General features: G+C 35.9%; 1 protein-coding gene across 2 annotated transcripts in view; it reads left to right on the forward strand.

The window, feature by feature from the left end:
• PKIA (cAMP-dependent protein kinase inhibitor alpha) overlaps positions 1-24027 on the forward strand; it is a 97252-nt gene that overhangs the window by 24847 nt on the left and 48378 nt on the right. The window lies entirely within an intron of this gene.

The following is a 24027-nucleotide window of genomic DNA, read 5'->3' on the forward strand; positions in this document are numbered from 1 at the left end:
TGATTCTGTCTAAGAGGTGGGGAGCCACAAGGGAACAAGTACTTAAGGAGACTCTAAAAAGCCCTATCTATTCTGCACGCCCTTCACCACCACGAGCTCTCCAGTTTATCCACTGCTCTTTTCACTTTTCCCACACCTCTTACCTTGTACTTTCAACACTCAACGTTCTCCCATCCAAAGGCCCTTGCATTTACGATTTCATCTTCCGGAAATGTTCTAGAAAAGTAGTCCATACACATATAAATAGAATATGATACTAGAGGTTATGATAATAGATAGGATATGACTACCTTCCAGTTTCTGGTCAAATGTCACCACATCAGTGAGACCTTGATCATCCTATAAAAAACAACTGTTGTGCATCCCCATGCAGGTGCACACATTAACCTACACATGCTCTATTCCATCTCTGATATATTTTTCTCCATATGTTTGTTCCCATCTGCCAAACAATATATCAATATTTTGGTATTGGTTTATTTTCTGGCTCTTCCCTAGGTAGAATGCAAATTCCGTGCAGGTAGAGTCATGGTTTTTTCACTGCAGAACCTACAACCATCATTGGCACATAAGAGTCGCTCAGTAAATATTTCTAGAGTGAAAAAAAGAAAGGTGATATATATCCTTACGTTAGATTATCCAGTGCAAATTTTGGTATCTTTTGCATTACTTGCTCAAATGATCTTATATACTCCAGTCATACTTACCTATTGGCAGTTCTTTAGAACCACCATTGCTCTTTATGCCCTCTTGTCTTTTTTAAAATTTTATTTTATTTTTTTAACATCTTTATTGGAGTATAATTGCTTTACAATGGTGTGTTAGTTTCTGCTTTATAACAAAGTGAATCAGCTGTATATATGCATATATCCCCATATCTCTTCCCTCTTGCGTCTCCCTCCCACCCTCCCTATCCCACCCCTCTAGGTGGTCACAGGACATATATACACTGACTGCCAAATGTAGTGGGAAGCAGCCACATAGCACAGGGAGATCAGCTCTGTGGTTTGTGCCCTCTTGCTTTTTAAATCTTGCTGTAGCCTCTGCCTAGAATGTTCATTTCTGAAACTTTTTTGTTGTCTTTCACGTCTACATTTCCTTCAAAATACAAATCAGGTGTCCTGTTCTTCAAAAATATTTCATGATAAACTCGTTCTTTCTCTGTGTCCTCCTTCCCACCCAGGCACCCTATCCTGGCACATATCTATTCATTATGTTATACTATTCTGTCCAGTTGAAACCCCTCCCAGCTTTACCAGAGACCACTTGAAAGCAGGGACTGCTTCTGACATCAAAAGCACAATGCCCCCAATGCCTGGCATATGACAGCTACTCATAAATGATTAATAAATGAACAACAAGCCACCTTATTCTTTTTTCTTATCATAAGAAGCTACTCTTCATTGCTTTAAACTTCTAAAATTGCCCTGAGGGATATAGTAGTAATGAGTGTTCCTGAAAATCAAGAGAATGGGCACTTATGATAAGTAGCTTGAAGATCAGCCAAGTGAAAACTGGAGTAGCTCTCAAACGAGGAAGAGGAGTGAGGCATTCAAGCTTCTTTAGGAGTAGCAAGTAGCAGTGATGCTGGTGTTCACACTGCCATGAAGAAAACCGCTGCCATGTGAAGCTCCTAACATGAGTAAATATGTAGTATCTCTGAGGTATGTGATAGTATGTGATAGTAGATCATGACAAAACTCTACAGCAACCTTGTTTCTGGATTTTACCTCATCCAGCATCACTTGGTGTATGTTGAGGTAATGCACAAATTTTACTAGGTAATTAGTCTAGGAATTATTCCTCTAGGGTAGAAAGATGCTATGTTACTTCAGTCGTGTTGCTATAACAAAATACCACCAACTGGGTAGATTATAACGACAGCAATTATTGCTCACAGTTGTGGAGGTTGGGAAGTCCAAGACTGAGGTGCTAGCATGTTTGCCTTCTGGTGAGGACCTTCTTCCTGGTTCATAAGCTGATACCAACTCCCTGTGTCCTCACATGGTGGAAAGGGCAGGGGATCTTTCTGGAGCCTCTTTTATAAGGCATTAATTTCATTCATGATGGTTCCATTGTTACGACTCAAGCACTTCCCAAAGGTCCACCTACTAATACTATCACATTGGGCATTAGGGTTTCAGCATAGGAATTTCAACATAGGAATTCAATGTATAAAGCATTCAGACCATAGCAGATACTTGGGACTCGAAGCTTGTTCTAAACTTTATAGCCGGGAAGACTCTGTGAAGCTAGTATGTGTGGCTGAGTCATGAATGTTTGAAGATGATAAAAGACCCATCCCAGCAGAAAAATCCTACACACAACTGAGAAACCACTGGGCATTGTGAATGAGTGTATGCCTTGGCAGAAAGATTTTACAGCTGTTCCTCCTCACATCTGTGAATTATGCATGATATTGCAAGAGGACTTTTTAAATATGAGCAATTTGGAGCAAAAATGACAGAAAAGAGAAGTGCAAAGGAACAAGGTGAGTGAGTATTGAAAGGCAGAAGTGGTATATTGGTAGGCCTGGAAATCAACTGTGAGTAATTTAAATTGATGAAATGTAGCATAGAAAATGTACAAGAAAAGGTTGAGGGGATCAAATTAACAGGCAAAAGAAACAATTTTCTCAACAGTATCATTTTTGCCAGATCAAAGTGAAAGCAGTCCATAAGAGATTGAGAAAATGAGTCTATTTTCTCATTCCTTTGTCATGCGACCAAGGAATAAAATAATTCTTTGGTCACATGACTAGATCTAAGGTGAAAATTAGAACTTTATCTCCATATAAGGAGGCAGTCATTCTCAGGAAATAACATTTAATTTGAACAAGAAAGAGGAGATCAGAGGCATGAACCAAGAGATAAGAACTTGTCTCATTCGTAAACTATGGGGCCCAAGTGTCGAACAAGAATCAGTATCGAGGCTGCAGAGAACAAAGTTGTATTTGGGGTCTTAATAATTGCAATCCTGGAGACACAGATTCAGGTAAAACCCAAAGATGTTTTGTGGAAGAGAAAGAGTCAGGGACTTATAAAGATAAAAGGTACAAGGTTGTTAAAGCTGTCTGGCAGGGATTATGATTGACTCTGACGCAGGAAAGGAAATATTTGTCCTTAAGGGATTCTCTGTCACAAGTTATTTTAGGGTAAGGGTCCGATAAGTATCTTGAGTTTCTAGAACGTGGGCAGATGCTCTGGATGCCTGTGTCAAAGCAATAGGTAGTCAAAGTTCAGATTCCATCTCGGCTGAGATGTGCCTAAGTCACACTTCCTCAGTGGCTTCCTCAGAGGCTCCATTTGAGAGAGCTCTCCCTACCAATAATGACTCCATTTCTATTTTCCTTTCACACAACTTACCTTCACTCCTTAGATTTGTTGGGAACTGATAAGCATATTCTCACCATAGTACTTGTTGTCGCTCACTTGCATTAGAGTGTACCGTATCCAACATCAGTAACTGATTATTGAGTTTTGTTGTATTTTTCTCAAATTCAGAATTATTTATTTTAAAGCATCAGTAAGCAAACTATGGCCTACAGGTCAAATCTATTCTTGGGCTAAGAATGGTTACTGCATTTTGAAAAGGTTGTAAGAAAAGAAAAAAGGAAAAAAAGGAAGAATATGTGTTCGAGACCTATGTAGGTCATAAATACAAAAATATTTGTTACCTGGAGGGCTTAAATTTAAGGGGATAAAGTTGATATTCACATTCATTATATATATATGAATATAATAAATATATTATGAATAACAACTGAACATAATAAATGTATATACTGAATGCGAAGGTTTATATATACACAGTTAATTATCAGAGAACAATTTTGTCTTACACATTGTAGGATTTCACACCCTAAAGGGTGGATTTCTAGATAAGAGAAAGAGAAGATATATATTTACCAGTTTATCGTTCATTGAGGACAAGAAGGAAGAGGATTGAGGCAAGTTCACTTCATTTTTGCAATTACAACATTACAGAGGAAAATGAAGTAAAAAATGTGAAACAGCCTGATTGTGGAAGATGCATGAAGGGAATGAATAAGGCAATGAAAGGGTATAAACTGCTTTGAGAGCTCTGATGCCAGGAGGAAAGTGGAAAGTAGTAATGTATGTCCCTGCAGGTATTTGTAGATTGTCTTACACTCTGAGATTTCTCTGCTGCTGCCCCTCCCCTAAACAAGTGTCAGAGAGGATTGGAGCTCTAGCTTCACAGCGCTTGCTGACTTTTCAAGAGAAGCATTGTACAGATAGACCCACAGACTTACTTAAATAGATATCCACAGCTCTGTTGGATGTGTAGTATTTAGCTTCTTCGGTCTGTGTGTGAAACACTTCTAACATGCTTCCCCCCACTCCAATGGCCACCAGTTTTCAACCTGTTTTCTCTGTCCTGTTAAACACACCTCTTTTTCTAGCAGCTGAATGGGAAGGAAGACCCCCCCTTCAGTTGTTATCTTCCTCGAAACTGTTCATTCTAAACGAATTCTCACATTTCCCTTCTGAATCTATCTACCGTCTCCCTCTATGTCTAAACTCCTCCTGATAGCCAAATTTATTGAGCGCTGAAATGTATACCAATTACCGTTTGTCAGTGGCGTTTAACCCTCACACATATTATCCACATTACACAGGTAAATATTGAGACTTAGAGAAAGTAAGAAACTTGCCAAAAGTTGCACACTTAACAAGTGACATGTCTAGGATTCACGCACAAAAGGTTTGAGCCCAGAGGCCATGCTCTTAATGGTGAAGTTAAGCCCTCTGGGAAGAAGTTAACACCTGTTCAAGGGAAATGGAGGGTCCATACCAGCTCCCTTATTTATACCAGCCGCCAGAGGGGAAAGTTTAACAGAAAAGTGTTCCCATTTAATTTTTCTATTTCTTTAACCATTGAATTAAACAATAACACATCCTTCTTAAATGTAATCTCTCTTTGATTCAAGCTTTCTGATTATTTCAGAAACTTCAGTGAATAGTTTATATCTTCATAAATTTTTTCTTTAATTTCAGAACTTTGTGAGAAGGAAAATGTTATTTTCTTTTAAGTGATTAGATAATTTTATAATATTCTATGCTAAAAAGTATACTTATAGTATAGTATATATAAAATTCTATGTATTTAATGTATACTTTTGTTAAAGCATTGTAAAATAACAACTGAATTGTACTCAAATAAATACATCATTATTCCTCAACATTGACTTAATATGCACTATAGTTCATATTTTTTTCTGATTAGTTCAGAATTATCAAATTAGAGAATTATCATTTTGAGACTGGTTTTTACTAACTCTAACTTCCATGTTCCTAATGAATAAACTAAGCTTTATTTATCCTTAATATTTTCTGACCTCTTCACTTCAACTGAAATCTCGATTGTTTCAAATGATTCCCTTACCATTTCCACTACAAATTTAGCTTTCTCTTTCTCTCGTATAGGAAGAGCCAGCCTGCTTCTTACATTTATGCCACTTTCTGATTATTATTCTGTAATCTCTGTATTCCCCTAATTGTAACTTACTGTTAGGAAGTGAAGTTGGCCCTCTCTCTATTCAAACCACTCCTGTATCCTCCAGAACCAGTGCCCACTTATACTTTGCTGAACGAGGTCAACTACAGTTCACCAAGCTTACCATTTTTTAATTTTAATTAATTAATTTAAAATAATTAATTTTATTGAAGTATAGTTGATTTACAGTGTGTTAGTTTTACATGTACAGCAAAGTGATTCAGTTATACATATACATATATCTATTCTTTTTCAGATTCTTTGCTCATATAGGTTCTCATAGACCAAGCTTACCAATTTTATAGTTTCATTGCCTGTCTTCATCTGTGCCATGACCTCATTTCTCATTCACATCTCAAAATTAAACTTTCAGAACTCTGTTGCAACAACGATTAGTGGTCTAATGAACTCGTATAAGATGACCAGAAGTTGAAATATTGTAAGCATTAGTAATATAAAAGTCCAACTACTGTCTGTTCTGCAAATGAATATATGTTTAATACTAAATATATGTTTAATAGGAAAAGTTTCACCATGGTAGTGTGAGTCTTTCCAAAATTTATTACATTCCTATTATATGCCAAGCACTGACTTACTCTTTGATTTCATTTTTCCCCCCATTTTGTTTTCACAGAATGACACAGAATGACAACTTGGTGAAAAAAACCCTGTGGTATATACCAAATACCAAGATATGCATCCTCTGCCCATCCTCATTTGTGTATTCCCACTCATCCCATCATAATTAGATTCTGCCACTTTTCTCCTCAGCCCTGTAATAGTCTCATGTCTACTCGCTTCCCATCTCTTCCCCATCTTTTAATCTCAAATACAGTTCATACATACAGAACGTCACCTGAATGATGTTCATTACTGATGGCTTCTCGCTTTCTTAAGAATGCTTAAAAGATGCAGTGTTGGAAGAGAAAACTGTCACCACCTGCTGACTTGTGCCCAAAGTCTCAGAGGCTGAAACTTCTGCTTTCATAAATGGGGAGGCCCAGCACAGAAGTGAAATGAAGAAGTGCCATAAAAGAGCTTATGAGCCTTTTAAAGACTCCCCAGGAAATATACACACACACATACAGGTACACAAGATGTTCAGTGTGATTTCAGAGAAATTCTCAGACACCTCATATGTCTTGACCACTGGGTAAGACCTCTGCTTCCAGACATTCTAAAATTTACTCTTGAATAATGCAACCCAGAGAACTGTGTACTTGGACCAAATTACTTATATCCTTTATAGTATTATTTCTGGCAAATTACCCCATCAGCTTTTGGCTTGCATAGCAGACAATTACAAGAATTTCTTTTCTATCTATCGGTAGAGGTCGTCTTCCATCACATCCTTTATACAAAGACTATATAAATGCACATAATGTCTTATATATTATTTCACAGTGTTAACAGATACTTGGTGTCCAATGTAGAATAACATGAACTATGGGCTACTAATGTTCTACAAAGAATAAAGTAGTTCTTTGTAAACTAGACTGTTTATATATTTCATACACACTCTGTTTCCCAGTTATTCTCTCTTATCGCTTAATAACTCCTTTTGATGTCTTTTCTATATCATTTGTACTAAAGTGAAACAAAGCAAGATGTTTTTGATTGCTCCATACCTGGACAAAAGTGTTAGAATGGAAGCCTAGAGGCTGCTATGGTGGTAGCAGTCATAATGAAAATGAGAGAACCCCTAAATGGATGTGGTTTTCCTGCTTCAATTACCTGGAGATTGTTTTCCAGTCCTGACACCAGGATGTTCTGAATTTTGCTTTAGTGAAAGGAATTAGTGTTTCCTCTACAGTTTTAATTATAATTTTGTTTCCTCTAAAATTGCTATGCAATTTCATTGACCATTGAATTAATACAAAGTGAACTCCTTGGCCTGGCCCTCCAGGCACTTTAACTGTTCTAACCTGTCACTGCGGCTCCATCACCTCCCCTTCTCCTACACGTGGGCCTGTGCTGCCATCAAACTGCACAAACCTCTCTTCTCTCAAGTGCTGGGGAGTTTTCTAATCTCTGTGTCACTTTTCATTCTGCTGATTATGTCAGGAATTGGATTTTCTTAGATGCGAAGCATATTAAATCTACTTTACATGTATAACATGCTTATATAGTTAATAAATTTGACAAAAAATTATTAAATGATACCTAATGATGACTACGTCAGAAAATCATATATATATATATATATATATATATATATATGCTTTTTCATATATATTTATGTCTTTCAACACTAACCTCACCCTCTACATTCTCATAATACTTAAAATATGCTTGCTTTATGTTTTCCAGGCCATTGCATGTGGTACTCTCTTTGCCTGGAGTTCTCTCCTTCCTCCGTTCTTCTACTTGCCACCACTTCCCCATGTAATGACCCGATCTGGAGAAGACTTGTTTCTGCCCCTCTTATGGGTTCCCTTAGTACCCTATTCTAAGCTCTATTAATTCACACTGCATTGTAACTCCCTGTGCATTGTCTTACTTCATCATTGTGTCCGCAATGCCTATACAGCACCTAACGTTTGGAAAGTACTCAAATAAATGAAAGTTGGTGACATTGAAATACATGTATAACTGGTTTAGAAGAGTTAAATGATAATTGTTATTGAAAGTCATAAAGATACTTACGCCTTTGACCCAGTAATCCAGGAGTCAAAAATTCAAATGCTTTCAGGGTCAAGCAAGTAATCTAAATGTGCAATGTTGGCCTGGGGGAAGAAGGCAATGGGGAATACAGGTTACTGTACTTGCCTCACCTAAACACATTCAGATTTACAGTTTTATAAATACTGTTGACACAAGCCAAACAAACCATAACCCCTGTCTCATTCTAAAGAAACAATTCTGTAGAGGAAAAAAAATATTCATAATAATGTTATTTGTGAATCTGTCTGTAATAAGGAAGAAAATGAAGAGAAATAGGTAGTAATAGGGATCTGATTAAATTAAATATAGATTGTATCCATTAAATATCATGTATTCTTTAACATGCAAATAATCCCCCAATCGTAATACATGAAAAATGCTTTCATTATTGGAAATAGTGAAGGAATAACACAAAACCTTGTTTTTCCTGTAATTGCAACCATGTAAAAATGTACATCCTTGTTTAAAAAAAAAGTATTATGCAAAATGAAGATAACTATGTTAGGGTGCTCAGAATAGAAATGATTTTTTAAAAGTTCAGCATTTAATAATGCCGTCATTTTTCCAATCCCAGTCTCTGGAGAAAACTTTGGCAATATCTCTTGGAGTCTTAGAAGATGACACCTAGCAAGCAGAACCAGGTTACTTTGGGTAAAAGCTGAAGAATATGAATTGTGGGCTGAGCTTCAAATAACCTTGTCATAGCAACCTCCAAAGATTTCATAGAAAAGGCATGACTTGGATTTCTCTGTTTTTTTTTTTTGTTTTTTTTTTTTAAGGAAAATGACTAACAAGATCCCTTTTGAAACAGTTCTGATACAGTGAGGGATAAGATACAATAAGTTTGATAAAGAGTTTTGTTGAGCAATTGGGATAAACTGGCATAACCTTGAGATCAGAAGTGAGACTCCCTAGTGTAGCCTTAACACATTGTTTTGTGTGTGTAGTGATTAGTTTTCAGTGACGTAACACTTCTGTGATGCCAATCTGCCTTCCCTGCAGATAATAATTATTTAATAATAAAATATTAAGCACAATATAATAATTCTATAATGATAATAATGGTTATTATAAGTAAAAAAGTTCAATTCTCCTTGTTAAGAGACATTTAATATATTTCTCTGATTCTTTATAAAGCCTTGATTATCTGTTCTCAGGGTTCTTCTGTGATACTATATATAACCTCCTGGTTATACTGTGGAAATACTGATAGTATCAATGGAAATCATTGTAACTCCTTCCTTGGAAAGGGCGTGTTCCATCAGTCTCATTGCCTCATTTGTTAAGCTGAATCGCCATCCTAAGTGACAGATCTTTTCAGTGTCCAAACTTCCTGCAAGGATTTATGTATTAACCCCATTCTGTTTGAGTTTAGATCAGGAGTGTCCCTTAGGTTATTTTATGAACCCAGGTTTTCTGTAGTTTGCAAAAGCTGGCCCAGCCCACTGGCAGAAAATCTACTTCTGGTAGCATAGTCCTGTGGTAACAACTTTGGTATCTTGCACAAATAAGCAGCCTTGATATAGGTCCATGTGGTTAAGGAGGAAGACATTGTCAGTAATTACTTTTATGGGGGAAATTCTAGTTAGCAATTTTTTTCCAGTTCGAGGTAAACATGTAAATCTGGGCTTATCAAAAATAGCAATATATCCAAAGTATCATTCTCAGACTACACACAAATTTTTGACTCTAGCTTTCTGTGTAACATTAGAAAAACAAACAAACAAAAAAGCGTAGTCAAATCACCTATTACCTCAAAATAAGGAACTGCGTGGCAGCATCAGGAAGCATAATGAGTTAAGCCAGAATTAACAAGTAGCAGGGCTGTGTGTGAAACCCCTGCAGTTCAGGCCTTATCTTTGAAACTGGCACCTGATTGCCCTTACAAGTAATACCCGTTCACTCAGTTCTTGAAACAATCAAATATATACCATAAATATCATGGTTCTGCTAACACCTTTTGATGTTTTCTGAAGCCACTGGTAGAACTAACCTTTTTAACCATCTGCTGAGGACAGAAGTCATGTTATAAGTCAAATGGAACTTTGAGTTCTATTTACATTTCTGAACATTTGACCACAAAATTAAGCCTCAGATTCTTAAAAGAAGAATTCAGTCTTCTGTGCAGGTGGAATCTGTCCACTCATTCATTCAACATTTACTAAGCTGCTGCTTCATGTAGAATGTACAAGTGGGTTAAAAAATGTTTGAGGAGATTACTGTCTCGGTAGCCATCCAACTAATCATCACTCATGCTGAAGTTTTGAATGAGAAAAAAAAAAAGAGTTGAACCAATATCTGTTAAATTTTGCACACAAATAGCCCTAGGGAGCACAAAAGGGAAGACTTTTTCCATTGAAAAAATGTATGACTTTTCTGAATAAATTAATATGTATCTTAATCATCTATGTTTCAAATGAGGAAAAAGTTAATTTAACAGAATCATTCTGTACAACCCCTACTGCTTTGAATCATATGAAAACTTGTTGCTAATTTGAGGCTTTCAAATTTAAAGTCATAAGATAAGTTGATCAATCAATAACCTTGAAATTTAGGAAAGTGACTGACATGGGCTAGCCAGGACATTTTTTGCAGTAATTTGATTTATAACTCTGCCTTAATCACTCTTAAAAATCAGCTAGACAGTAAAAAGTTCTCTACCTTCAAACCTCTTGATGAAGTTTTGCAGATTAATCTGAATGAGTTTAAAATGTGATGAAAGGATGGAGAGAATCTAAATTTAGTTTCTCTGGATAGCCACATGCAAAAGAATGAGACTAGACCACTATCTTATACCATACATAGATATCAACTTAAAATGGATTAGAGACTCCAATGTAGGACCTGAAACAGTAAAACTCCTAGAAGAAAACATAGGCAGTATTCGCTTTGACTTTGGTTTTAGCAATATCTTTCTGCATATGTCTCCTCAGGCAAGGAGACAAAAGCATAACTAAACAAATGGGACTATTATCAAACTAAAAAGCTTCTGTACAACAAAGGAAACATCAACAAAATGAAAACCTACCAAATGGGAGAAGATATTTGCAAATCATGTATTTAATATCCAAAATATATAAAGAATTCATGCAACTCAACAACAGAAAAGCAAACAATCCAATAAAAAAATGAGCAGAGAAACTGAATAGATATTTTTCCAAAGAAGCTATATAGATGGACAACAAGCACATGAAAACTGTTCGACATCACTAATTATCAGGGAAATGTAAATCAAAACCACAGGGAGATATCACTTCACACCCATTAGAATAGCTATTATCAAAAAGACAAGAAATAAGTGTTGGTGAGGAAGTGAAGAAAGTGGAACCCTTGTGCACTTTTGGTGGGAACGTAAATTAGTGCAGCCACTATGGTAAATGACATGGAGATACCTCAAAAAATTAAGAATAGAACTATCATATGATCTATCTATTCCCCTTGTGGGTATTTATCCAAGGAATACAAAAACACTAATCTGAAAAGATATATGCACCCCTGTGTTCATCACAGCATTATTTAGAACAGACAAGATATGGAGACAACCTAAGTGTCCACTGATGGATGAATGGATAAAGAAGATACACACACACTTACAATGGAATAATAGCTATGAAAAGATGAAATCTTGGCATATGAGACAACATGGATGGACCTTGTGGGTATTATGTTAAGTGAAATAAATCAGATGGAGAAAGACCAATACCATATGATTTAACTCATATGTGGCATATAGAAACAAGCAAAACAAAACGAATGAACAAACCAAACTGAAACAGATACAGAGAACAGAGTAGTGGTTACCAGAGGATAAGGGGGTGGAGGGAGGGCAAGATGAGTAAAGGGGGTCAACAATATGATGACCGATGACAACTAACATTTTGGTGGTGAGCACACCGTACTGTATATAAATGTCAAAATATAATATTATACACATGAAACTTATGTGTTATAAACCCATGAAAATATAAAAAACTAAAAATTTAATAAATAAATTTACTTTAATTAACTTATGAAACAGCAACATACTTTGCCCAATTTACTTAGCTTCAGAATTATCATTTGTACAATTTGAACCAGAAGAAGTACCTTTATTCGTCTTTTTTTTCTCCTAAAATTCTAAGACTAAATTGTTATTACAGTGTCTTCATAAAATTATTAATAGAATGCTTTCATAATTATCTCACATAAATATTTAGATAAATAGCTATGTAATAGCTGAATTTTTTCAAACTGTTAAAGTATTATTTCTGCAGGTATATTTCAAGTTAAGAAGGATTAAGCTACACAGATATAATGTTTAATGATATTTCTCAAGTGATAAGAACTTACTATCAGAAGCATGTAATATATTAGTACCCTCATTATGGAGTTCAGATTCTCTCTTCAGCAGAAAATGCTCAGGGCATATGTGAGTGATGATTTATTTATTTTTTCTATGCCTATATTCCTATAGCATTTCTTATCATGATCTCATTGTGTAACTGCATTTAAAGTGTGCTCTTAGGGACTTCCCAGGTGGCGCAGTGGTTAAGAATCCACCTGCCAGTGCAGGGGACACGGGCTCGAGCCCTGGTCTGGGAGGATCCCACATGCCACGGAGCAGCTAAGCCCGTGCACCACAATTACTGAGCCTGCGCTCTAGAGCCCGCGAGCCACAACTACTGAGCCCGTGTGCCACAACTACTGAAGCCCACGCACCTAGAGCCGGTGCTCTGCAACAAGAGAAGGCACCACAATGAGAAGCCCACCCACCGCAACGAAGAGTAGCCCCCGCTCCCCGCAACTAGAGAAAGTCCGCTTGCAGCAACGAAGATCCAACGCAGCCAAAAATAAATAAATTTAAAAAAAGATGATTCTTTAATAAATAAATAAATAAAGTGTGCTCTTAAGCATTTTCCAATTAAAGAAACTCAACATAAAGACCCAAAGACCCCATCTGAGTTTGTTAAGTGATGCAGTGTTAATAAAACTGTGGCTCATTGGAATCTAGTGTGTTACAGGATTTTTTGCACACTTAGCTCTTCAACTGATCTGGTTTGGATTCTAGTCAAATTACTTGGCACCTTGGTTAAGTGGGCTTGTGAAAAATACCTGATGTATACAACCACTTCATATGGAGCTAATAGCTATGTGCTTGCTAAGTATTTTGTGAGAAGAAAAGATGAGAGAGCAAAGAAAGCTGGATTTCCTTAAAAGCCCTGAACTGTAACATGTATGTAAAGACTGGGTAATTACTGGGCAGAAACAGGCCTGCCAGTAAAAGCCAAATATATGCAGCTCCCTTCTTTAGCTGAAAATCTGTCCTAGTTTCATGTTAAATTATATATTAAAATAATACTGCATTTTTCTCTAATGATGTTTTTATAATATAGAGGGTATATTTCTGACCAAAGACTCTACATCCACAATATATGATAAAAGCAAAGGTATAATTATAACATATCATACTCAACTCATTTAAGTAGTAAAGTATATTCTAAACCTCATAATGGACAAATATAGGCACTGTGAGGTGGTTATATAAGTCTCTAATATATTTTAAAAAGGTATATATCATGTTCAAACCAATTTCTACTATATCTTAAATTATAAGTATATGAAATGAACACATTAACTTTAATTACCACTTATTTACACTAATATAAGTCTGTTCCCCAACAAGAAAGATGTACATATGTATATGGGTGTTTGTATGAGTTAGATAACTGGCATCTTTTTAAAAACTATCCAGGAAAGTTTGAAGTAATGAATTTTCATGTAGCATGAGGAGGTAATCAAAATCATCCTCCCATATTTCCTTAATTCTAAGGTGACATATGTTGTATATGACTTAAGTTAGTGAAACCTTTTTTGGAAAGAAAAAGCAAGTACACCAAATGTGCACATTAGAAGGAAAATTCTGGTTTTATACATTTTATAATGAAAAAAATGAAAATGGAATACATATTTTTATTTACCTTAGAATTAAATTTGAATTTAAGCTTCATTTCTACAGTAACCTTTAGAAATTTTTATTATGCAGTCTTTCTTGATGATAATTTGTAATTTGCTATGATTGATTTAGAATTTCCAAATTTCCATCCATTTTTAGAATTCAAAATTTTGGCTAAAACCATCAATTATTTGAAATCTTCTCTTAATCTAGACTGCGCATGAGGCCCGTGTCTGAGCTCATCCTCTAGAGAGCTTCATGGAGAGTATAATAAGGGGAGCCCTTGTTGAGTAATTTACAGTTGATTAACATCCTCATGAATTGCTCCCAACTTTATTCATGATTCTGAACACTTGAGATAATTGAAATTCCAAAAGAATGAGTATAAAGCTTTTAGGACGAATGGATACTTGAGCCTACTCAGTCTCTTTGAGGCAGAGGCTCATTTTGTGCATAAGTGTAAAGAAATATATTTTTGGAAAAATAATTCTAGTTTCAGTTAGAAGATGGTGAACTCAGAGATTTCATTTATCACTGCTCAAAGTGTTTGGAGCCATTGAAAACGTTTCCCCCTAGACCTTGACATGATGGACTTCTTTTAATCAGCAATTACAAAAGTTGACCAAGTGCCAGCCATCAGTGAGTAGATTATTGGGCAAAAATCAGTTTTTTCCCCTTGTACAAAACCTGGATGCATCCTGTCCAAGGACAGACTTAAACAGGCAAGGGAAAGTTTATTCAAAGCTATTGCAATTGGAGAGAGAGATTGGACTAAACTCTGCTGAAACAAAAGGTGGGAGAGTTTATCAGCTCTGGAGTGAGCTAGTGGACTGGTACTGGAGGACATTAGGAGGAGACTGGTTAATGTGATTAGGCCATCTGTGTTTGCTCATCAGCACTTATTGAAGTTAGACTCTTGCCCTCCCACAGAGGATGTGGTGCTATCTTGATGATTACATTTTGAAAAATGGCTCCCATGTCCTTGAGAAAGACACTCCTGGGTTGTAAATCTGGCAAGATTACTAGAAGAAGATTTACGTGTCAAAGGGGTGAAAAAAGAATTTGCATGTTTTTTAGAGTAAATGTTCTAAATAAGGGGAGGTCAAGGGCCTACAAGTCAGGAAGAAACCTGTCTAAACTTTTATTAAACTGAAAGGAATGTTAAGGCTGTCTTGGTCAATCTAAACCTTGAACACAGGTACAGATGTTTGCCAACTCTAGAGAAAAGCCCACAAGTACGGCAAGCTCCTTTACCTTTAATCTCCCATCCTCCCTAATCTGATTTAGATATTTCACTTGTGTTGTCACAGGCTTACCAATATCACAGAATTTATCAGGTCAAATTGCAATTTTTTGTCTGTTTACTACTCTTGACACTAGACTATAAGGTACCTGAGAACAGGGATCCTGTTTACATTTGTAACCACAGGACCTACTGTAATTCCCCTTACCTCAATTAATGCCTGCTAAAATAAACTGAATTCTAAAAAATTAACAGAAGAGTAGCTGAGATAGCAAATAAGAATGTGGGAATTACAAAAAAAGTAAGAGCCTTTAGTTTAGTAAAATGAAGATGGTAAGGGAATATGATCAGAAGCCATATATTCCTAGAAGGTATGAAATTTTCTTGTAAATCCTAGAAAACTAGAAGTTGGCCACGCCCAGTGGAGATAGGAAAGAGGGCTCACCTTTAATGTACACTATATGGTAGACACTATGTTAGCATATCAGATTTAATCCTTTATCTGTGAAGAAAGCACTGCAAACCCTATTTTATAAGTAAGAAAACATACCTGGAGTGGCCATATACCACCGACCAAACAGTGAACCAAGATTTAAACACTCACCTTTATGGCCCCAAGTCATAAAGCTATTAAACTTGGCTGCCTTAAACATAAATTATAATAGTTTAAGTTTAGGAGAGAACAATGATCAATACTTTTAACTTTGCATATGAGATGATATCCCTAAGAAGGGATCACCCTCAAAATATAAATAGAATCAATAAGTATCAGATGTATCTTTAAATACTAGAGACAAGCAAGGTTGTAAAGAAAACTGGTGATGTTTGGGGGTACCTTCCAAAACTTTTGAAGGTGGTGTCACCACAAGGAGGCTCTGTCTCTTGGTAGCACCATCAGCTCTGCTTCTGGATTGGATGGATATTGAGATGACATTAGAAGTGCTCTTCTCTTAGAGTTAGGACATTCTCTGATTCTTTAGTAATGAAATACCTTTGATTCTTTGCTTTATCACCAAAAACGATTGTTTAAAGGAACCACCTTTCTCTTTTTCCAGGCACACACTGGGAATGCTATTTAGTAACTCTCACTACATGCTAGAGATATGACGGTAGTCCCCTTATATATCCCAGTATACCGTACAGAAAATAGTAAGGCTTCTGGCATCATCCCCATATGGTTAAATAAGCTATTTAAAGGAGGATATTCCTGAACTGGAGAGGGATGTCTGGGACAAGAGCAAGCAGGATGGAGAGGGTTTAATCAACAATTTAGTTTTATCTGGAAGCCTGATCAAATTCAAATACCCGTGTCTCGCTTACATGGGACTTATTTTTCAACATAATATGGCTTGACAATTTTCTTAAGAATTTGGGATGAGAAGGAAAAATTAATAATTTAATCTAGTCAATAAAAGGAATATTGATGTTCCTCATATTTCTTTGAAATCCTTTGGTAAATTTCTTGACTTGTCATCTGACTGATTTTTACCCTTTTCTAGAAAAAAAGCACACTGGGAGGAAGTAAGACCTAGTGCTTTTCTAGTGTACTCCTGGCATTCTTCCAACTCTTCAGGAAAATGTCATTCTATCACTTATATTCCTGTAGAATTGTAAGCTGAAATGAAGAACCCTCTTACACAGCCTCTTAGACAAAAGTAGCATGATATTCTTACAAAGACCCTATCCAAACAGACATATTTAAAATAATTATTAGTTCATCATCATGCCCCAACAAGACTGCAGGGTTGCTTCGTAGCAGAATCAGGCACCCTTAACAGGAACATGCATGGGAACAATGGTGAAAAGTGATCGAGATCTTACAAAGGCAAATTCTTTGAATTAAATCTTTGTGAAAAGACATCATGGGGAAAATGAGTTTTTTAACCTAAGAATTGTTTCCTGAGATTGATACATTATTTCATAGCTAAACATCAACCACTTTCCATAGAATAGATAGAACAATGGAACTTTTAGTCTTTACATAATTTAGGGCACTTACAAAACATTATCAGTGTTAGCTTGAAAATGAATAATATTTCTGTGTCGTCCCATTATCTTTAAAACTGTATAGATATATAAAGAAAGGAAGTTACTTACAAAAATAAATACTACAAATATATTTGATTAACGACATGTTCTATTTTTATGTCATACATAGACTATAAAAAATTGTAATCTTTTAAATTTGAACAAGATATAAGTATATATATATGTATACATACATACACACAAACGTGCATTATCTATCTAACTCCCATTTCCAGTGGAAAAAAAAGAAAAGAAAGAGCCTACAAATCATTGTCGCTTTGGGTCTCCTAGATTGACTAATTTTTGACTAGTTTGACTGAATGGGCTGATTTGATACTACAATACCTGTAAAGGCACTAACTTGCTTCTATTAGTAAATGGAAGAAAATCCAGTACGTATGGGCTCTCTTGATGCAATATGTAAACACCCAGCAAGTTCAAAGAGTAAGCTGAACACCCTGGCAGAAGACCTCAACTTTGACCCTAGTCCCACCTCTGGCTTGGACAATTCACTTAACCACCATAGACCTCATATTCCTCATCTATAAAAGGAGGCCTCCAAGATTATTTTCAGCTCTAAAATTCCTAAAGTTCATGTCCATCAACTCTAAGTAGCATCATTCTTTTTTCTCATAGAAGAATTGTTTTACTGCATTGGTCATTTGACTAATGTCTATGTAAATATGAGAAGTAGCAGGCTTGTTCGCCAATACATTCACGTATCAGGCAGAAAATTTTCAATACTGGCTTTTTCTTTGTTTGCTTTTTCTTCATGTCTGATTCCATGTTGCAGAGCTGATTTTTAGTTTCTGGAAGTTAAAAACATGCAGGTGCAGATATAATATGCTGCAGCGATTTATATCACCAGCCATAATGTTTTAAAACAACTGGCTTTTTTGCATGGTCTTTAGAAGAGGGTTAGATGAGCGCTTCTGTTTTCCTTTTCTTGAGAAGTTTTATAACAACACCAAAAGGTCATCTTTAAACTGTCAGACAAGATTAACAACAAAATCTTGGAAGACAGCCAGTCCACCAAGGAAACAAACCCAAAGGACTATTTACAGATGCAAACCTTAAATAAGCAACAGAACCCGAGAGTGGGGTGAGGGCAGGGGAGAGAAATACTTTGTAGCAAAGAAATACTTTCAAGAGATGCCTCAGGGCATTGAACTGTTGGAAACCAGTTGCGGTAAACAAACCTGGCCCCCAGCAATTGCTAAAGGCACATTCATGAGGAAGTTGGAAGCAAGAAGTCTAAGATCGTGAGTGAGAGAAGCAGAATCATGAGCCACACCCACACTGGGTTCTATATGCTGTTGTTAAAACAAAGAGAAGTTGATGTAAATATTTGAATTGCAAGGAATTGAAAAAGTGGTTTTCAATCCCACTAGTTGATGCCAGGCCAGGTTTTTGATTATACAACTGAGGATGTAGGTCTGTAGTCCTGACAACTGAGTAGTAGAGAAGATGCTGTTTTCTTCCCACAGAAATACCACTTCTGGGCTTCCCTGGTGGCGCAGTGGTTGAGAGTCCGCCTGCCAATGCAGGGGACACGGGTTCGTGCCCTGGTCCGGGAAGATTCCTCATGCCACGGAGTGGCTGGGCCCGTGAGCCACGGCCGCTGAGCCTGCGCATCCGGACCCTGTGCTCTGAAACGGGAGAGGCCACAACAGTGAGAGGCCCGTATACCGCAAAACAAACACACAAACAAACAAAAAAAACACAACCACTTCTCCTACTAACAATTCTAAAGGGAGAGAAAGCCTTTAACAGAGAACACATTGAAGGAGAGTCACAGTTATTTAAAACCAGAAACTTAAATATTGATGTAAGAAGCAAGTAGGTTTAGGAAGAGAGCAAGTTACAGAAATTGATAAAATCTTTGCACTTTTAGTTGAAATTTTTAAAAATTATAGACAGAAGTGGAGAATTCTCTGCAATTTGTATTTTATCCGGGATTCAACTAAGTGGCCTATTAGTTTAGTAGGATGAAACTATCTTGCTGGCAAATGTGGAAACTAATACTGAAACAAAAATATAAGGCAGAGACATATTTTTGTAGCAAAGGATTTCAGCAGCTTTGTCAAGGTTGACACCAGAATCATATTATAGTTATACTTAATATAAATGTTAGGTTATGAAATACATAAATGTATATTCAGGAGAAATAGTCAATAAATTGTACATAACATACTACAGTTGTAAATGTTAGGTTCTTTTCAATGAATACTTTATAGTGTTTTTGCGATCTTTTTAAAGAGCCTAGTTTTTAAATAAATACTATTTCAGATTTGGGGAATGAGAAGTTTAAGATAAGATGAACCAGATTTCTACAATCCATTTTTCTGATGCTCAAAGTGGGCAGACTACAAAATGGAGCATGGCTGAGGCCATGTGGTAATCAGTGTGTTCCTTGCACTGTTTGAATTATATTATACATCCGTAATATGCAGGGGCACAGATCACTCATAGGTTATGCTTTTTAGGCAAACTTTTACACACGAATAATAACTAATTAGAATAGACCTTAGCAAAGCCGTGATGTTTGCTTGTTTCATCAAGCTCCACTTTCTGAGTTTCCCCTGTGAGTCTATTGATTGCTCTGTCTTCTCTATTCCCTAATACCCTCTGCACAACACTTATGCCCTCAAGTTCTCTTCCCTCTTACACATCATCAGAACGTGCTTTTGGATCATTCAGGCTGAGGTAAAAATGACTACGATCTTAAAGCACAACCAGTATTTGAATTTTAATGGGAAAAAAAGATTTAAGGTAAAGGGATGAGATTCAGAGATAAAGGGATGAGAGTTGAGTGCCAACCATGAGTTAGTAGAAGAGAAGACATTTTTAGGCATCAAAACTTTTCTGCATCTCTAATCATAATACTAATTCTACAAGCTATATAGTTGGCGACATGCAATCATATGAAAGGCTCAAGAAAATAGAAACCAAATCTATTTCTTCTTAGTTCATAAATAGGGTGTAGGTTTACTAAAGAGGACATTAAAATTGCTCCCTGTTTCCTGAACCCAATCCATCCAGCAAGGGAAAGGAGTTGAATAATGTGGCATTTGAGTTGGTTAATGGCAGGGAGAATTCAGAGTGGAATTACAGACGTAAAATGGATATCAGGATGTTATTAGTGTGTATGTGTCCATTGTGTATGTGTATAGAAGCCACCTCTGTCATCTAGGAAAAGACATTTAAATCTCCCAGAGTTATTAATTCACTGAGAAGAAACGATAAACTTCAGCATCCTTTTGTTGCTAAATTGGGTCATATTTGAGGGATGAATCAATAACAATGATTTCCTTGAAAGGTCTCTCAAGGCTATTGATTTTTTTATGGCACTGGTATGCAAGGGGGTTGTTCTGAAAGGACACAAACAGCTAATACTATCTTTCAAGAATTTTGGTAGTACTGGTTGAGCAAAAACTACAGTATGATAGAAAGCAGTTAGTTTTCTTTGTCTCATATACAAAGTTAAAATTAAAAAGTGAAAAGAACCTACGTTTTATCATTTTATATTTAACACTTATTTACATAAGTGTTAAAACAAATTGCTCTTACTACCCGTTATGATTATTAAGGTACCAAAAAAATTCACTTTGAAAACGATTCCTGAATATGGATACATTTTGTATTCAGAATCACATGGAAAAAGAAGCCTCTTAACTTCCATGGGCCAGTGTCCCATAGTTATTGATCATTATTCATGGGAAATAAATTAATTTTCTAACATTCCATCATTTGCTATTTTTTTAACAAAAGAGGGATTTTATTGTTCAGCACAGGGAAATATAGCCATCATTTTATAATACTTAAATGTAGTATAATCTATAAAAATATTGAATCACTATGTTGTACACATGAATCTAATATAATATCGTAAATCATCTATACATCAATAAAAAAGAGGTATTTTAGTTTTCTTATCAGCTGTTCTGTTCTTTGTTAAGAAGGGAGGAAAAAAACACTGATTCTAAGGAAGTCAGATCCTTGATTTGCCTGATGATTATGAATATGAAAAAAGTGTTCTCTACAGAACAGTAGTTCTTAATCAAAAAAAGGCCGGCTCTAATATATTCTACAAAGAAGCGTGTGCCAAGATATAGCAATCCTTTTTGATTTTTTTGAAGTTTAAACAAATAGTGTACTCTGCATGAATTTTATCTTTCAACTAAATCATTCTCCTGTGGAATTTATGATGCTATAATACTAGTTTACGAAGAAAGTGTAGTAGGCTTCACATATCTCCATATCTTATATTGATGGCATTTAAATTCTAATACCAAACTGTTATTGTTTCATAAAGTAGGAGAAAATTGCGCTGATAACAAGCAGGAGAAGCTGGCAGAAACAATAGATTTTCCACTCTGCTTTCTATTGTTTGTAAGCGTAATTACCCTAGTTGACCGATTAATGACAACACATGACAAAGTTTTCCTGACTGCTAATTAATTAGCTCTAAGTTCACTAGTTCTGTTACTGCTAAGGAAGGCTTCCACTAATTCTATGTGTGAATGTCTTCTTACCCTACTCCTCCTATTTTCCTCTTTGAACTTCCTCATATGTAACGAACCCATTTGATTAAGGGTCAGAAGATACTTATAATCAGAGAAAAAGCAAAAAAGAATGACTATAATGCCAATTAGTATAACTATTAATTAGAAATTATGTTTTGAGGATTTTCAGACAGAAGAGGGGTAGAAATGATAATAGTTTAGTTTTAGGAAAGCTGTAGTACACAAATAGAACCCCAAATCACACCACAGATAATTTTCCAGGAATTTAATATATCTGATATACACTCAATTTGTGCCCATGAATGGTGAGCAACTAGAAGTAAAGGAGAATCACATAGTTACATTTCTGGACAAATCAGGTTATCAGAATGATGTAATAATGGCAGTTTACCTTAATCACCTCTTAGGCTTTCTTATTTACTATGCTAAATGTTAAATGAGATTTCTGAGTAAAAGCATTACAATGACTTCAGCATTGTGGGACATGAAACACAGTGAGAACTCAGAGCAGGGAAGGAAATAAGTAAGGTAAGAAGGAAAAAGAATTGAAAGAGCTGAAAGATGTATTACTTGGCTGTCAGGTGTTAGGAGAGTTTATCTGTGCTTTTTCTTAATCTTCATAATGCTCTTGTCAGAATGGTAGTAACATACCCACTTTTTCAGATGAGCGACCTTTAACTATAGGTTGCACTTGATTGTCTGCCAGGTTTTCAAGTCTGTGATGGGGACAGTAATGTCAGAAATTTCAATCCCAGTCAAATCAAGACCTGGTAGAGACACCATTATGGAAGTGCATAGTTTTGACCCAAATTTGACCACATTAAAATGTTGTTCTTTCTTCTCCAGGATGATAGTCTATATTTCAAGAAGAATTATAATTCTTGCCCCATAACAATTTCTCTGAGTTCTTTGTGCCAACTAAAGCCTTTAATTGATTTTCATATTAGCAAAGCCCTGGAATTATATGCAAAATGCTATGAATAGTTATCTACCTATCTAATTATTTTTAGCAAAAGGATGCAGAGCCGTTATCAGATTCTCAAAATTCAATCAGATTATCTAACAGTTTACATTAAATGAGGTAATGAATGCCCTTTCTGGATCCAAACATTATAATATTTTTAATCCTTACCATGGTCCCTGAAATGTCTATTATCTCTAATTATCAGTAAGGGAACTGATGCGTAGTAAAGTCTAAGTAAGTGAGAGGTCTGGAATTCAAATCCAGGTCAGTTTCAGGCTTGAACACCACTAATTCTATAGCCTACACTGCATTCTATACTCTCACTGTAGATAATCAATAAACATTCATTTATTTCCTTTACCCCAGTTGGGGACAAAGAACATGGGTGTGTGAAAGGAAGTACAGATTAGTTTTAATGTAAATGGTATAATAATAATGCTAGTCAGTAGTTACGGAATATTCATACTGTGCTAGGAGTTGAGCATTAAGTACTTTACAGGCATTCTTTTATTTAAAATCTCATATATCTAATACCTACCTTAGGAAGTAGGGAATATAAATGTGCCAAGGTGACTGAAATAACATGGTCATGTACAGGCAATGAAACTGGGAAAGAGTTTTCTGGGCTGATTGTTGAATGTTGGCCAAGACATTAAGGGGAGAAGGGATGAGCACTGGTGCGGAGACTGAAAACTTATTCATCGTGGGGAGAAAACACTGTTGTTTAAGCATCGTACTGCTTGCTTCAGAACTGTTACCCTCATAACCCGAAAACTGAGGTTTTGCTGAAAGCTGAAGGCAGATTGCTTGCAGTGTGAAAAAGAATTTACTGATATCTATTCATCTCTTCATGTTTGAACCTGACTGTTTTGCAGATTTGTTAAATGACTCAAGTTCTCTTTCAGATCTGGACTAAATGTCTGTATCACAGCATTAGGGCCCATGGAGCAGCATTTGCAAGCCCATACTCACCTCCCCCCTTTTGAGTGTTTTGCACTCTGGAAAAGCAAACAACAGCAACAACAATATCTTATTTCCTTTTATTTATAGTTATTAATCTTGTCAAGAAACCCAATGTGATATATTTATGCTAAAATATAAATGAAATTTTTCCAGTTTTATTGAGATTTAATTGATATATAATATTGTATCT

Source organism: Phocoena sinus, chromosome 17 (assembly GCF_008692025.1).
Source record: "Phocoena sinus isolate mPhoSin1 chromosome 17, mPhoSin1.pri, whole genome shotgun sequence".
NCBI lineage: Eukaryota > Metazoa > Chordata > Mammalia > Artiodactyla > Phocoenidae > Phocoena > Phocoena sinus.